Source organism: Frieseomelitta varia, unplaced genomic scaffold (assembly GCF_011392965.1).
Source record: "Frieseomelitta varia isolate USP_RPSP 00005682 unplaced genomic scaffold, Fvar_1.2 scaffold_246, whole genome shotgun sequence".
NCBI classification, from domain to species: domain Eukaryota; kingdom Metazoa; phylum Arthropoda; class Insecta; order Hymenoptera; family Apidae; genus Frieseomelitta; species Frieseomelitta varia.
This window is the reverse complement of record NW_025109975.1, coordinates 357,926-375,630: the sequence shown is the minus strand read 5'-3', so window position 1 is coordinate 375,630 and position 17,705 is coordinate 357,926. Positions and strand designations below refer to the sequence as shown.

General features: G+C 39.3%; 1 long non-coding RNA gene across 3 annotated transcripts; it reads right to left on the bottom strand.

Moving 5' to 3' along the window:
* Positions 1 to 429: 429 nt before the first annotated feature.
* On the bottom strand, positions 430 to 17,584 carry LOC122528170. 3 transcript variants are annotated; one of them, XR_006306506.1, is made up of 3 exons: positions 17,540 to 17,584; positions 14,764 to 16,922; positions 430 to 1,357 (listed from the first exon to the last, which is right to left on the bottom strand). It is a non-coding gene; the product is annotated as an uncharacterized LOC122528170 (long non-coding RNA). The 3 variants fall into 3 exon arrangements; XR_006306507.1 differs by lacking the exon at positions 17,540 to 17,584 and having other exon boundaries at positions 430 to 1,353; XR_006306505.1 differs by lacking the exons at positions 14,764 to 16,922; positions 17,540 to 17,584 and adding an exon at positions 11,048 to 14,757 and having other exon boundaries at positions 430 to 1,353.
* Between the last annotated feature and the right edge of the window lie 121 nt (positions 17,585 to 17,705).

Below are 17,705 nucleotides of genomic sequence, written 5' to 3'. Positions count from 1 at the left end.
GGAGGAGGGTATGATTCATAGGAAGGAGAGACAACGCACGTGTAAGATATCTCGAGAATTTTTTCTTTTTCACTTGCTTTGACGAAAATGTGCTTACTATGCACCAAAACCGAGGATATGAGGTATACATATGCAGATCTTGTGTGATTTCCACTGTATTTTTTCTTTCGCTTACCTGACAGGGAAAAGTCAGCGGGTTGGCAAGCAATCCACCGAAATTTCATTTGAATAAAGGAAGGTTCCCTCCTCTCCACGGCCCCCGCATATATTTAATACTCGTTTTGTTCTTTTTTTTTTTTTTCTGCTACCAGTACGCACGGGCGCGTTACGATTACGACCCGCGACGCGCACGTGCGTGTCGTTATGACAGTTATTACTCTCCTTTTTTTCATCATTATCATTACCATCATCATCATCATCATCATCATTATCATCATCATCATCATCATCATCATCATCATCATCATCATCATTGCTATCATCTTCACTTTCTGTTCCTTAACTAAACAGGCGGTCTCCGGCAACCATGATCGCTCGTTTTGATCGATTATTCCATTTAATTCGTCGATCGAAGAAACGACGAGTTCAGAAAGTATCTTAAAGTACTTATTTCTCAAATTTTTCAACATGTACGACGATATTACTTTCTGATCGGATTGACGGGTTTTTTGGGCGGATATGACACGTAACACTTCGACGACTATCTTCTACATTTCCCAAGATGATACAAATCTTGTATTTTTACAGTCATACATTTAATATTCAAGACTCGTTTGTCTGCGAAGTGTTTAATTATATGTAGCTCTCAAAATTTACTTTCTGGGAGTCAACTAATCGTTCCTTAATCGCCATCGACGAATTATGGTTAAATTCGCGTTCAATATGGAACATTTCAGAGCACCCTTGGTTTTTATCTCACTAACTTCCTCTTTAATCTCAAAATAAACAACTCCGTTCGCGCGCGCGCGCGATCGCGCGAGAGAGAGATTATCATCACAATTAGCCAAATCTTGATCTTAACATTGATCGACGAGCGTTATCACGATTGCAACGAAGTGCCTTCATCTCATTCTCTCCATCTCTTTTTTCCTCTCACTCTCTCTCTCTCTCTCTCTCTCTCTCTCTCTCTCTCTCTCTCTCTCGCTCTCTCTCGTTATATTCTAAATCGTTTCTTTTTCTTCTTTTTGGGAACATGTTGTGCCTACCGTTGTTGCCTTGTTCATCACTGCTTACGATCACAACCGTAATCATCTACTCAATCAACGCCTGTCACTTATATCAATGTCGTTCTTCACAATGTAATCACCGAAATTATCATTACCGTATCTCGTGTGTCTATATCATTCACACTCACTCTCTCTCTCTCTTTCTTCCTCGTATTCTCGTTTGCTCTTGCTCTCTCTCTCTTTTTCTATAGGTATATCTCTTACTCATTCTTTCGCTCTCTCTTTCACTCTCGTTTTTTTTTTCTTATTTCGCCTTCGGAATTTTCATAGTATTTTTTTTTTTATGCAACACATAATGCGACTAGGTAGTACAGGTTAATTAATAATTAATATCGTTAGTTATACAATAATAACGTATGACTAGACAATGCAAGATAATAATTATATCGTAAATAGTAATAATCATGGATCGCAATTTATATCAACAATTGTGATGGCGCGCACGTGTTCTCGAAAAATGTTTCTGTCTGTTCTATTTCTTGAAGTCATTTTTGTGTCTTTGTTATGTGCCACAGTGTGCGTGAATGGTTTCTCTTTCTTGTACGTGTGGGTGCATGTAATTGTGTGTTCTGTGTGCTATGATTGTACGCGGAGTTGTAGTACGTCCAATGTATTAATCTTCCCGTTCCTCTATTCTGTTAGGTGTTAAAGATACAAGAGTATGTTGAAATTCGTGTGTATGCCTCGTGTATTTGTTTATGTATATGTAGCGTGCACCTACTTGTACACAGCTGAGTTTGCCTCGTGTGTGGTATAGAAAAAGTACATTAGCAAGAATCTTGTAAATTCGTGTAAATATTCAAACACATTTCTAGTTCGTTGCCCTAAAATGACGTAGAGGCGACGACGAAGAATGCTCGACGGAACCCATCAGAAAACGAACATCCCATCGTTGTTTCCTCGAGAAATGAACTCTGTTCCCTTATGCGGACCGTCCGCATGTAAAAATACGTATACGTATGTGTTCCGCGATGAAAGATGTGTGTTTCAATTTGCTCCGCCCGACCGATCACATTTTTTTTAGATTGAATAAACCTCGAATTGGCTACTTGACAAATCATGATAACACGTACGCAATGAAAACTATCGTTATGGTACATAGTCACGATACATAAGTAAATAGAAAAAGTACATACGATCAAACTACTTACGCAACATTGACTTTTTAAACATGTATTGAACATTTAAATGAATGTAATTATAATACGTCACAACGTCACGAAAAATTATCATAATATTACGCTAATTTTTTTTTTTTTTTAACTATAATAATTCGAGGTTTTATTTTGAAACTATTAAGACGGATTCGCGTATGCATGTGTACGTGTACGTATGTGTATGCTTATATGCATATATGTGTTATGTAGAGAGGAAGCTTTTCTTTTTTGCTCTGTACTACATATTAAATCGGTATCCCGATTAACCTCTTAAAAAGCACGCCCATATATACTTGTTGCACAACAATAGCCGTTGCGGTGTTATTTTGAGATGCCTGAAAAATTTCCACGTGAGAAATACATGTGTATAATATAATATAATGTAAATACAATATAATATAATATAATGTAATATAATATAATATAATATAATATAATATAATATAATATAATATAATATAATGTATATTATAGATATATCTAATCTCCACATAATACCTCAATGGAAATTCCTACCTGTAGTTGTATAAATAATACGTGTAAGTAATAATCATGCGATAAGTACACAGTAATATGATAAATGACGATAATTAAATACAGATTATACGTGTTATAGGTTTAGATTTCACTTGCGTTTCGCATTTGTTAGACAAATTGTAAATAAAACCATGCTCGGGCCCCCATCGGAAAGTATATTTCGCGAAAACGCTCGACAAACAAATCATCGATTTAATTCGATTCGAGAGCGCTAGTCGATTGTAGATACTACTCTTTAAGAGGTTAAGTGATCTGCTGGCGCAACGTTTCTAACAGGGTCGATCGATCGTTGGAGCGAAAGATCGACGTACGATCGATCGACGGTTAACAGTGATTACACGGTATCCTTCGCGGCGACGGTACCCTGCGAAATTAATTCGTCGCGAAAGAATTTCGCCAGGAACCTCGATAATGATCAAAGATGCTCTTTGTTGCAAAGATCGAACATTACGAAGAAAAATATTCTCCACGACTGTGTGTGTGTGTGTGTCACCCACGTAAAAGCTCGAAAAGAAACTTTTGATTTCTATCTTTCTCCCCCTACCCCCACCCCCACCCCCTCCCTCCCCAATCCCCGAAATTGTCCTCTTGATTCTAGTCTCGATATGCTGCGATCAAAGCACCAATCGTGATTCAACAATGAACAATGTTCGTGTCATTCGCGTCAATCAAAATGATCAACGATACATAAAGGTTAACCTTGGTTCTCTAACGCAAAACGAGCGTGAACCCGCTCGCTATAGCGTAGAATCACCGAGGTGGATAATGTCTAGTAATTAACGAGGTAATTAGAAAGAGGAAGAAGCTCGGTGTTCCGATACTTGGTCGATGCGTGAACGTTAGGCCTGTGCACGACTGACACAGTAGTAGTTCTAGTCCGTGCGTGATCAGACGCAGGCCAAACTTCCTAGCGGAAGTCACCTCCGCAACAGAAGAGACTTCTCTTTCTTATATTTCTTTTCATCTGTTTTCCTAGAAAATTTCCTGCTTCCTATATTCCGTTCGATCGAGAAAACTAACTCGATCGGAAAGTAGTACAAGTCCGTACAGATCAGACATGGACCGAAGATTTCTTTTTTTTAGCAAAAATCGCTTTTCACTTCTTAGAAGTTTTTTTCTATTCGTCGACTTGACTCGAGGGTCGTTCGATCGATGTTAGTATAAACGGTATCGAGCCCCGATTTCTCACGAAGTTAAAGCTTCAGTTGACATTTAATTCGATCGATAGCAGTATCGTGACACGATCTGAATTTTCTAGAGCACCGTATGCTCAAATGAAAAACACAGACAGAAGATCTTCTCCGACATTAATTCCATCGTTTGTATTCAGTTTAAACCAAGTATCACTAGTTTAAACAACGCTACGTCAACGTTTATAACCAATCGATCGAAAAGCAATACTCGAGCCAATCCTTCCACAAATCAGTCTTTGTCTACACCTTCATCTGTCTCGATCCCTCCTTCCCACCCTAAACATTTGTTTAATAATAAATAATCGCTATACTTTTTTTTTTTTAATCGTAGATCATCCCATCGATAATCAACCTATCACTCGCGTTCACAGCTAGATGCGAAGCGTGCTAATTTTTGCAATTTTCTTTCTTCTCTTTTTTTTAATAGCTCCTCTCTGGCGACATTATTTGCTATATATACATATATACATATATACATTTATATGTATATATGTATATATATCCTATATACGTTCGTAAATCATTATCACGTGTGATTTTGTGCAGTTCTTTTCGCAGAACGTCCGATGATATAATATTTAGCATTTACACGTAGAATTTATCGTTTAGAGGAGAACGTTCTCGTAGATTCGACGGCATTTCTGTGTGGAATCGTTCCGTAATTACTGGAAGCATCAGAAACCTTGGCGAGAACCATTGAGATTTAACCCTTAGCTAATGAACATCTCGATGGTTTCGCTTTAATAAAAGAAAAAAACGAAATGACGTTATATTAAGATAGTACCATTGTATCGGAATACGGGGTTTATTTGAATGATCGTTCTCCCTTTTCCCCTAGCAAGAACACGCTTTGTTAAGTCTATTTTATTACAAGCGCAAAAGTTAAATCTCGTCTTAAATTTCAAGTAATTCAGTCCGATATAAGCGCAATTTAAATAGAAAGAAGTAAAGAGAAACGCGTGTCCATCGAGGTCTCCTTGTGCAAAAATCCCTTGATTAAAAAACCCCTTCTGTTTCCTCTATTTCGACATACTCGCTTTTTTTCCCCCCCACTCTCTTTCCATTATATTAATATCTTACTTGTTGTCGTCCATTTTCTTTCCCCGTTTCGACGATCTAACGCCTAATTGTTAACCTTATAGTAGTTTACCATACAGTTTACATCACCGTGTGTCACATGTGTCGTCCGATAATTTTTCACATTTATATAGCGTCTTTTATTATCAGTTATAGTTAAATATCGCTATTAATACCGTATTAAAACCCGTCATAAAATACATTATTCTATTATAATTCGCGTTTTATTCGCTTCCCCCCCCCCCCCCCCCCCTCTTTGCCCATTCTTCTCCTTCTATTTTTCCCTTTCTTTCTCTCGCTCTTTCACTCCGTTGCATTTGCCAGTTCCTATCTCCATTCTCATCCTGGTTAAACGCGCCTCTATCATCAGACTTTTCTCTCGGTTCGTTTGAACGATATTATTAACTTTGACGTAGCTAGGCGTTTTCAACGAAACTCTCTGGCTCTCTTCCACCACTTGGAAACACACACGACTTGCCGTCGCTTATCCCTAAGTCGCCGATATCGACTGGAAAATCACGAAGAGATTCGGTTTGACCCGAATGATCGAGATGAACACCAGAACACATTGGCGAAAGCTACCCTCTCAAAGGACCGCCGCTTCGAATTCGAATTTCTCCATAATTCTCCAAGTTTTTCTGCCACATTTCTTTGATTCCATTGGCGCTAGAACGCACCGATACGCTTTTCAAGTTCAAGTTTAATTGCACGAATAACATCGACGAAGAACAAACACTGAGAGAAACATATATTATTCGTATGGGGAAACTAATTAAGATGGTATAACTTTTAGAGATCGACGACATTGATGCAAGTTGTACAGAGATTTTTAATTTTCAAAAAGGACGTTGATGATCAAAAGCAGATTTGAATGTAATTCGAACGTGGAGAAAGACGTTCGAAGATTTCATCGATGTTTCTTTCAGTGAAAAGTCACCGACGACGTCTACCGAAATTATTAGTTCCAATAGTTCTCGACTCGCTTGTCAATTGATCGTTGTTGACGCGTATCGACATTGTTCATTCACATGATGATATCAGATCGCGCCGTGTTGAACACGAGTCGAACGAAACAGAAGAGAAATCGAGGGAAACCGAATCTCCTCTTCTCTTGACGGCCAAGAAGAGAAAAGCCGGTCCCCTCGCGGGCCTGATCGCGAGATCAAAAAAGAGGCGAACTTGCGAATAGAGACGTAGTTGAAACGAGAAGACTCGAAACAGAAGAGTGTTATATATTATCGAGAAAATTGCGGGTGAAAGAAGTCACGTCCGTGTCAGATTTAAGAGCAACTTATATTTCCTTAAGTTACAAAATCATTCATAGTTTATGGCTTTGTCCATTAAAACGACAATCAAAAGACAACGTTATTTTATTCGAGACAGAAAAATTCGGGGGTGACGAATAGCTTTTCCCTTGCGTTTCTCGTTCGTCCTTCTTCTTTCTCACTTTCTCTCTCTCTCAGACACGCACACTCTCATTCTCACTCTCACACATTCTTTCTTTCTATCTCGCTCTCTCGTTACGTGTCTCTCTTTCTCTCTCTCTCTCTCTTTTTATATTATTTTCTTCTATATTATTTTTATGTTTTTTTTTTTGCATTATTTTTAATTACGTTTTTTTTTTCTTTTCGATTCTGTTTTTGTTTCTCGTTAGATTAGTGCCCTCCGTTCACTTACGTCTACGGTTGTTTCCCATTAAAGCTGTAAATGTTTATTATAAAGACAATTCGTAACAGTCGGACAGATTTCACGTTCGGTCGTGATCCCTTTGAAAATCAACGATGCTTTTGCATTTTTTCATTTTTTTTTCTCTTTTTTTATTAATTATTAATTATTACTTTTGTCTGGTACGAACGGACCGTCAAAATTTGTTTCTCAAAATGGTCAACATGTGTGCAATTGCTTTAATCTATTTTCCCATTTAATCCTTTTTTTTATCGCGAAATTTTCCTTGATCTCGGAGGTCAAGTTTCTCCGTTGAATCTCTTATCGTTCCGATTCGCCTCGAATTTCGCGTGAAATGAACAAAAAGGAGTCGCGCGGTTTCTCGTCTTCTCTTTTTTCTGTTTTTCTAAGTTTTCTTTTTATTCTTCGTTTGTTCGTTTCGTTTCGTTTTTGTGTGTTCTTTTTTTTTGGCCTTATTTCTTATTGTATCGTTTCTGCTCGATGGATGTGCTCCACACACGCCCTGAAGAAAATCACCGAGAACGATAAATGTATTGCACTGCGTTTATCCGGTGATAATAAATTTTTTTTTCTTTTCTTATGAACACTTATACATACAACGTTATAATATCGTAATGGTAAAATCTGGTATTATAATAGTTACGGTATTATAATACGGAATCATTGCGACAACTGCGAGTGTAGAAACTCGATTCCCTCGATCGTGTCGAGGATATTCTACACCGGTAATTATCGGTCACACGTGGAATTATTTTTCAAAACTGGACGCCAATATTACCTATTATCAGATAGGTATCTATTATCAAATAAGAAGAAAATTAACAAGAGGGAATTGAGAAGATACATCTGAAGTGAAACTAGATCGATTTAAAAACAATTTGTCTTAAATACCATTGAAATTAATCAAACAGCGAGATTAAATTAAGATTTAGATTAACGTTCAAACGTCGATAGAATTGGCGTCAAGTTTCCAGAAATGATTCTACAAGTGTGTGTTACTCACTGGGATCACGTCTCTCCGCGAAAAAACTCCCCTTACTTTAATACTGTCGATGAATAAACTTTCATTCGATTCCCTATAGAAATCCCTCCATCGTTTCAATAGAAAAAGGATAAATGTCTTTTTCTTTGGCGGTTTCGCTCACGAGAACGCGTCCATTCGAGATCGATCGTCAGAGACGCGTCTATAATATAATTACGCACGATTACTAACCGTGAATTTTGTACCTCGAGGGTCTTGTCGTCAATGGAATGTGCAAAAATTCGACGATCCTCGTCTACGCGATCGAGAAATCACCTTTTCAAACACAACCTGTGTCTTTCCTGAACTCATCCGCTGGATAAATCAACGCGCTCTGGAATTTGCGCACAGGATCGAACGAAACTAGAGCTAGAAAAGCGGGAAAAACTAGCTGACAGAAAAGTTATAAACCGCGAGGAAACAAGCTTGGAATGAAGTAGTCGTGGACGAGAAAAGGAAGTCTTTTATTCCGCACCAGAGCCCTCGTACTCGGATGGAATGTATCTTCGATATTACGAGATTATCGAGACCTAACAAGCACCTCTCTGTTTGAAACGTCCCCCCCCCCCTCCCCAAAAAACCATCCGCCCACCCTTTCTTTTCCGAAACACTTAAAAAGGAGCCTTAACTTTACCACTAATCCCCGTTCGCCGTTCGCGTGAAAACCATCCTATCATTAACGCTTTCATTCGCTAGTTTTTTTAGTGTGTGTGTGTGCGTGTGTGTGTGTGTGTGTGTGTGTGTGCGCTCTTGTGCGATGATCGATGCTCTCGCGGAAACACGCGATCGATTCTGATTCGCGATCGATCAACCATCTGACCGTCGTCTGGTTTTTCTTTAAAACCCTACGTACGTGCAAAGCGTACTTCGACGAACGACTTACCACGATTTCAGAAATAAATTCGAGCATTTTGCGAAAAACGGATGCCGAATTTACGTTTAAATGCAAACTCGTCCGACCAAGTGCGCCCTGTGTATTTATACTTATATATTTTGTACGATATCTTAACGTTGATTCCTTATCTCGTGACGGAGGATACTGAGAAGCGTAAAATGCGACGGGAGCCAAGGCGCGATCAAGAAGGTTGATCCGTTTCGGAGCGGCGTACAAATTGAGATCTTTGATTCTCTGCGGATCGTACGACGACGATTATCCTCTCGTTGCCACTTTTATTCTTTTAAATAATTTATATATCGCGTCCCGGTATGAGCAATTGATTTACCGACAGTCTTTCCGTCTCTCGATTATACATAAACACGCTGAGATACATAAAAAGGAATTGATCTGTCTGTCCCCCGTGGTTCAACCAAGCGTTTGTGTCATCGGCAAAATATAAATTATTTAAATGGCGCATTACGAGACTCGAATTTTCCTTCTACCGACCGATCGAAGTCGTTTTTCCCCCAGTTCGAGAAAAAAAAAAGAAACGAAGAGGAAACGACAAAGAATAATGGCGACAGAAACGATCAACTGATCCATCGAAGGAACCTTCGAAGAAAATCTGCTATTTCTTTGAGAATATCTCACGAGAAGGACTCGAGTCGCTCTTCTTTTTTTTTTTTTTCTTTCGAAGGAATCGTTTTCGAGAGAGCAAGCTCGAGTACGAAGAAAAAAGAACGGAAGAACACGAGCAAACTCATTTCCTGCGTCAACTTTTCGAAAAAAAGGGGGGGTTCGAGCCTGTTCACGAAACACAGACGATTGAACACACCTAGAAATATTCTACGAACCATCTTGTATTTATACGTGTATATATATGTATACATACGTACATATATATATATATATATATGTATGTGTGTACATATATAATATGACGAACCTTCTCTATTTTGTTAAAAAATGCGAAAAGCGACGATGGCTTTTCGAAGAACATCTCGTTTACGCGTCGACCACTATAAGAAGAAGAAAGTGTGCAAGGAGATAAAAACGGAAATGAAACGGAAGAAGCCCCCACGAAGCACCGTGAAACTCACTTTGCCCTTTTGCGCGTCCGGAAAAAAATGCAGGACCAAAGTTTCCGGAACACCCGTTGCAATAGTTTGTTTCTTTTCTTTTCCCATTCGTTTTATTTTTTTTAACTTTTTTCATTTTCTTTTTTTTTTTCGTTAACACATTCGTTGCTGATCCGCTTGACCAGCTTGGCAAAAAATGACCCGATCACCTTTAATAAATATACTGCACTCGGTTTTCACTCCTTTTACTTTTTCTGCTTTTCTTTTTTTTTCTTCTTTCACTGTGTGTTTGTGTTTTTATTTTTCGCCTCGCTTTTTTCCTTCCTCGCTTTGAAGTGGAATTAATTATACATACTGTATATCATCTTGTGGCTTGTGTGTCTGTGTATGTACGTGTATGTTTGTCTTTGCTTTCGTGTTTATTTAGTCACATATTTTTCTCCTCGCGTTCATTCTAATCTCTTTCTCTCGTTGTCATTCACTAGCTCCATTCAATCTGGCTCGATCTCTCCTTGTTCCTTGCACGCGCACGTTACATTTTGTATTCTTGTTTTGTTTGTTGTTTTGTGATTTTTGTTTTGTTGTTGTTTCACTTTTAGTATCACTATAGAGTTATCGTAATTAAATATTTATACACCCATTGACAAACTAGCTACCACGTTTTTTTTTTTCTCGTTTAAATACAGTTCCATAGATATCAATTAATTTAATTAATTAATAGTTATTATAAGTTACGATAATTAATAATTAGAATAATCAAAACATGTACAGAAGATTATAGATTATCTCTTTCTTTCCTCACTGACCCATCATCACATCTCCTCTTCCGTTAGCCACTTTCTCTTCCTCTCTTAAACTCCCACCCTCTCGTCATTTTTTTTTCTAGCAACCTCTGTATTTAACCCCAACTCTCCTCCCACTTCTTTCTTCTTATTATTTTATTTCCGTTTTTTTTTTTGTAATTTTTTTTCCTTCTTTCGTTAAAGAAGATCGGTTTCTTTTGTTGTCGGCTCTTTTTTTCCTCTTGATCCGCGAGTGACTCGCCTCGAAGTAACAACTCAAGGACTTTTATTTTGTTTTAAGTATTTTCTATCCTGTCTCACCTTAAACTTTCTCTCTTTACCTTTCTCACTAATCCTCTTTCTCTCTAATCTTCTCGCACGCAATGTCTCTTTCTCTAATTCGCTGATTGACCTTTCTCTCTCTCTCTCTCTCTCTCTCTCTCTCCCTTTCTCCCGCCGATCTCACCCTCTCCCTTTCTCCACCATTTTTTAATATTTTTTTTTTAATTAGTTAGCTTAAGTATATAAATACCTTTCATCTTATTTTTTTTTCTTTGTTTGTTTGTTTTGTTTCGTTAGTTAGGCCTACTGTGAGCTAGAGCTGCTTTCTGCTGTCGCGACAATTTCTCTCTCCTCTTTTCGCTCTGCGTTTTCCCCCATATCCCGCGCCGACTTTCGATGTCCCGGCAGCACATCGATCGGACTGCGTGCTCGCGAACGCGTAAAAATAATTTCATCTTCCCCCGATATATTACGGTGCCCCTTGATATATATACGCTCCTTCCTCCCTATCACTCCCCTTTCCATCTTCTCTCACGCATATGCTCTCTCATTCTTACGTTCCTCTCTCTCTCTCTCTCACTCACTCGTTCATTCTCTCACACTCTCTATCTATATATATATATATATATATATATATATCTTTTTTTTGTTTCTTTGGTTTCGTGCTCGCTCCAGGGTCGAGTACACCGCCTTTCGCGATCAAAGGAAAACGCCACGGCCTGAGAACTCGCGGAAACAATCGGAGCGGAACGAACGGGGCTGAAGGAAACAGGGACAAGCCGGGAGAGGAGGTGGTGAGATCGTCGACAAAGAGATGAAAAAGAAGTAATAGCCTTGTGAAACGCGCGTCGCTCCATGAGTCGAGCGTCGATAACGAGGACACAACAGAAAAGCACAAAGTGAATCGGCGGCACGATAATGGTTTCGTGATTCGAAAAGCAGGTGTACCGGACGCTTGGCGAGTAAGCCGCGAGGCTGACGAGACGATCGAAGCTCGAAAGCCCGGCACGGTGGTTAAAACGAGGAAAGAGTCGCTTCGTCGAGCGACGGGAGGGGGACCGAGAAGGAAAAAGAAGAAAAAAAAGAGAAAAAAGGATCTGTCGTTCTTTCCACCCCTTGCTGCTCTTGCCCAAGTAAAACGCGCGATGCTTGTCCGTTTACTTGGCTACTCTATCCGCGAGTGTTTCCTCGATATTTCGTTCGCCCCTTCCGCCACCCCAGCGTCACGTCAGTCCGCCAGAAAAAAGTTCGTTTCGAAAACTCGCGAATTGTCACTTGTTGCTTTTCCTAGAAAAGAAAAAAACGTTTCAAAAAGTCGGGAGCCTACTCTCGTTCCGGCCTCGTCGAGCCTCGCTGGTCACAGAGCACCGTTCTCCGGGTTTAATTCGCATTTCACGTTCGCTCCACGAAGATTTCTCTCTCATCAGCCGGCCGGAGAACGATCGTCGTCCGTCGCTGAGTTTTCGAAACTCCAGTCGACGAAACCGAGAGCTCCGTGATCACACGCAGGCTCGATCGATTATCCTAATCGCAGGGGATTCAATCGATATAATCTCTAAACAGCTAGTTCTAACGCTCTTGTTCTTCTCCTAAGTCCACGAGAAAAATGTGTTTGCATTTGTTATCATTTCTGTGTGTATATTTCTTTTCTTTTTCTTTTCTTCTCTCTTTTTTTTCGGGGGTCTCTAGTTTCCCTGGAAGTTTCAGGAGAGTATCATCGATCGCAGCCACGATCATTCGGAGCTAATTAACTTCGCCTAAAATCTCAGTCTCTGCGGTATTTAGTCGCTTCGGTACAAATTGGAAGAGGATTATTTACCCTTTATTATTATTCTTTTTTTTTTTAGATTTCTTAGATTTTTTTTTATTTTGCTCTTAGGTTTTGTTCTTAGGTAGCTTTTTGCTGCTTGATCGCGCGCCCCGTACACCGACGATCTTTCTTTTATCATTTTGTTCGAAGAGGAGCAACGCAGCAACGGAATTGTTTGACGACTGACTGGAACCACGTGCGTGTTTAAACGACCAACAAAATCCACCTCGATCTCTCGTGCTCGATTAAGAACCACTTATTCGTGGCATGTTCGACTCTATCGATCGAAATTCCCTTCTCTTATAAGAAACTAGCTCTCTCTAATGAGAAATTCAAGTATCCCACAAGGGAATTTCACCTTCCATTCTGTCAGTATTTTTTTCTTTTGCTTTCAAAGAATTTTTAATCTCTCACAGTCGAAGCTCCCTAGATCGTTCCATCTTACACCCTCTGCACGGGATGCAACACGACAGTGAGACGTGAAAAACGGAACAGGAAGTTGTTGATTCGATGTAGTCGCGCAATCGACACGCAATCGACGACTGAACAAACCGATTTGACGATCGACGAGTGCGACTATCGGGCGCCTCGGATACGTCAGATGAACATGACGATGATGCACCTTTCCGGTGATAATGAATGCGAATTACAACGATCATCGATGACGAGAGAACACGAAGACGGTAACAAGAGACAACGATCTTTTCGATCGACGTCGAGTCGACGCTGAATCGACATTGCATCGACCAATCAGCGTATCTTCAAAACGATCGACAAGCTGTCCAATGGAGACAGCATTGTGCGTTGTTTAAAACTGACAGTGACGTATTTCATCTCGCGAGATTGTTCCCGGTGAAGAATATGCGAACATTTTTCGATTCAACTATGATGTTTTTCATGTATTTATTCACCGGTTAGATCTCTCGAAGAAAATTGTCGTTAAGACGATGAAACAGATCTCCTAGTCGGAAACTCGTTAATCGATCGATTATTCATGTTCCCTCAGAACTGTGGTTTCTTTTAGTTCTAACTTCTAGTTGAATAGATGATCAATCCAGTTGATGGATCCTTTCGATCCGAAGGTGTTCAGGGATCGACGTGACTCATTGAATCAGAAACGCTTTGTAGTAATATTTGCATTCTTAAGGCTACTAAGGGCTGTTGACAGTCTGTCGAATATAACACGAAGAATATACAGGATAGAAGACATCGAAGAGTCGAAGAAGAGGAAATGTCGAGAGAATTTCATACTGATTCAGAGGACGAATCGATAAACCATACCCCTCGATACCTTCGTGGGAACAAACCCCTTTTTCCTCTTCGTCGTCGGTTAAAACGTACGAATGAAGAGAATGTACGAATGGACTAATTCTTACGCGTAATAATGTGGCTAACGATTAAATGTAAACGTCCTAATAAAGGTAATATTGTTCGTCCGTCGGTGAGATCATCTAAAAGCCGCGGGATGCGTCGGCGAAACTTTCACCGTGTCACCTTCGGACCGATTTCAAAACGCTTTGTACGAAACGCGGGAATTTATTAAAAATTTATACAGATCGTAAAAGTTACAAGTTACAAATTTCTGTTTACAATGCAAGATCGCAAATCTGTCGGATGTATTCGAATTTCGCGCGTTGAGTAAAAATTAAGAATGCGAATATCGTTTCGGAATTGTGTTGCGGAAGGGTTCGCGCACTCATCGCGAGAACCCCTCAAAGCGTTCGGAATCAGTTCGAAAGCGATTCTTTCTTATCATCGAAAATGGGCATCATAGTAGTGCCCCATTATCGCGTAAACGTGTGTTTTATGTACGTGTGTACGTGTATGTGTCTGATACAGTGTTCCCTCTTCCCCTATCAATCACCGATAACAAACACTCATTATCATCGTCATCATCGTAGCGATATAACTAACAACGATTATTGAGACATAAATACAATATATATAATGTATATCTAACGTAATAATCGTATGGTAATATAATTTTATAGTTAAGTAGATTAGCGTGTTTCTCTCTCACTTTCGCTGCCTTTCACGTCTCTCTCTCTCTCTCTCTCTCTCTCTCTCTCAGCATTCTCTTTCTTTCCGTCTCTCATTCCATAGTTTCTTCTCTATCTTCACGTCCTTGCCTTCCTTGCTTGTTTTCTTTTTCTACTTTAGAAAGAACGGGACAGGGCTCGCGCGATTTTCACACCGCGTAGACGGAATTCCACAGATCGTTTCATCCGTCGTCCCCGAGACGAGTATCTTCGTCGCGTTGTGCGTCTCTTCGACTCCTTCGAGTCTGTCTAGCATCGACAACCTCTACTGTACTGTGCGCTAAATTGAGCAGCTCCGGCCGTTATTGCACTCTTTCACGAAAGGGAAAGACGGTGAAACACCCTTTGCTTCTCGTAACCATCGGGTTCACCAGATCTTCCTCGTTACTGTGACATTTTAACATTTCACTGACATTTTCTCCCTTTTCTTTCGACAACCTTATCTATATAGACAATCAATGACGCGAGTCGTGTTTCATCTCCTTTCCCCTTGTCACCTGTTTCCGCCCCCCTTCGACACGGTCTCAGGCTCACCGAGGGACTACGTTCTCTACGCCTATCGTTAGTAATGATTGGTGTTTTTTTTCTTTTTTTCTTTTTTTTTTGTTCACATTCCAACAAAGCCTCTAATCATATAATTTTATTGTTTCATTGGCGCAACATTGGGCAGTATATATATATATATATATATATATAACCGAAATGCGCACGAGAGAGTATTTAAAGCTACTTGCGCGACCGCCTCGTGGCATTTGTACTTTTGTAACAATGAGTCTTCACGTTTCTTTCAAAGTATCACGAACCGCTTCCACTTTTCTTTTTTTGTTTAATTTCTACGATCGTGGACGACGTCGGAACATCTTGATATCGACCTTCACCTTTCGATACCTTACGCGACATTACGATCGTTACGATCCGACTATCCGTCAACTGTCCAATATCCAATGTTGTTCGCGTGCATAATTGGCGACCACCGCGAGTATCGATAGGTTCAGGATCAATGTTTTAACGCGTTGACCGACACGCAAACGTTACTACCTTTTGAGATCACAGACTGTTCGGAAAGTGGCAGACATTCGTGTATCGGTTAACGCGTTCGAAACCATTCTTCTTCTCACACACGCAGACACGGTTTTCTCGTCGATTCCACGAGGTCGCCCACGATGGAACGAAGATAATTATAGAAATGTTACGAACCACGATCGACGAGCGTGCAGTAAATATCCAGCGAAACGGTGTACGCTGCGCTCGGGCGTGCTACGCATCGATTACATATCAGTCTCTGTGAGCAACGAGGAATGTCAGGAAGTAGAAGAAGAGATATATGTACATATATATATATTTCTTTTTTGTTTATCGGGATGGATAGAAAAAATGTAGATGTGAACCGTGGTTGTTGGGAGGCTGGTGGCAACTGAAACAAGTAATCGAAATAAAACAAACAACGTATTTGAACCAAACACAAATCAGTTTAATCTTTAAATAAAACATAATTTCTGTTATATAATAATTAAATAAATAAATAAATAATCGGTAGTAGTAGTAGTAGTAATAATAGTAAGTAGTAGTAGCAGTGGTAGTGGTAGTAGTAATAGTGGTAGTAGTAGTAGTAGTTATAGCAGATGAGAGAAAGTAACGGTAATAGTAAGATGTGAAGTAAAGTGAGTAGGACGTTTTTTTTTTCTGTAGTATGGAACAGAAAATTAAGTAGATAGTAAAAGTGTTAAGATTTTACACGTAGTTAGATGAGAGACACAAAAAATATATATTATCATAATAATAGCAGTGATAATAATAATAATAATAATAATAATAATAATAATAATAATAATAATAATAATAATAATAGTGGTGGTGATAATGGTAATGATGATGATGATGATGATGACGATGATAATAATAATGGCAATGATAATGGCAATAATAATAATAATATTAATAATAATAATAATAATAACCAGAATAAGCATAATTTTTAATATACGTAAGGAGGAGAAAAATTTGTAGTCTCAATGTTAGAAAACATTGAAACTGTGATTACATACGATTCGTCCCCCGTTCAGATGGCAATCAAAGTTTTCCCCTTCGAAATTGTCACGTCAGAAATTATTCGGCATTGTGTATATATATATATATATATATATATATATATACATCTATATATAAATATACATACTATATATATATATAGTATCTTCTACACCAGCTATATAGATTCTCTTGCTTCAGTTAAAGCCATTTGTTTTTTCGTCATTCCTTCACAGCAAGTCAAAGATCGCGATCAGCATAAGAAGCACCGAAAGAACGAGGGGCGAATCGTTTCAATTGAATCATTTCTCCTTCATCTCTGACGCTTGTAACGCACGCCACTGCACGCGACGACGTCAATTTGCTTTTTTTTTTTTGTTAATCTGTCGGTTCAGTGGTATATAATTTGCACTAATCATTGAGATCTTGTTTGCCCCGTGGACGCGTCGGTCGCGTCATCCAGCAACCCACCCCCGCGATCGAAAGAACCGGAAGATATATACGCGTCGCACGCGACCGATCGATATTCACGAGTTTTTTTTTCAAATAAATAAAATAAAATCTTAACAGAAAGCATCAGCTGCTTGAGGTTCAAATTTCTTTTTTTGGTTATTTTTTTTTTTAGGGGGGGAGAGTGGACAGGTGTATCATTGTCGCGCTCCTGGGGAGCGTCCTCTCTTTCAAACGAACAACCTGCTACTCGCTCCCAGACTAGACACAAGTAGGTACACATAAATAGGACAACATATATGCGTGTGTGTGTATATATATATATATATATGTATATATACATATGCTACGCTTTTTTTCTTTCGCATTTATACTAAACCTAGGAGCTTAAGAAATTTTCGCTTTACCCACAATTAAGTACTTACGATCCGCGTTCGGTCGCGCTTGTCCCGGCCACTGCT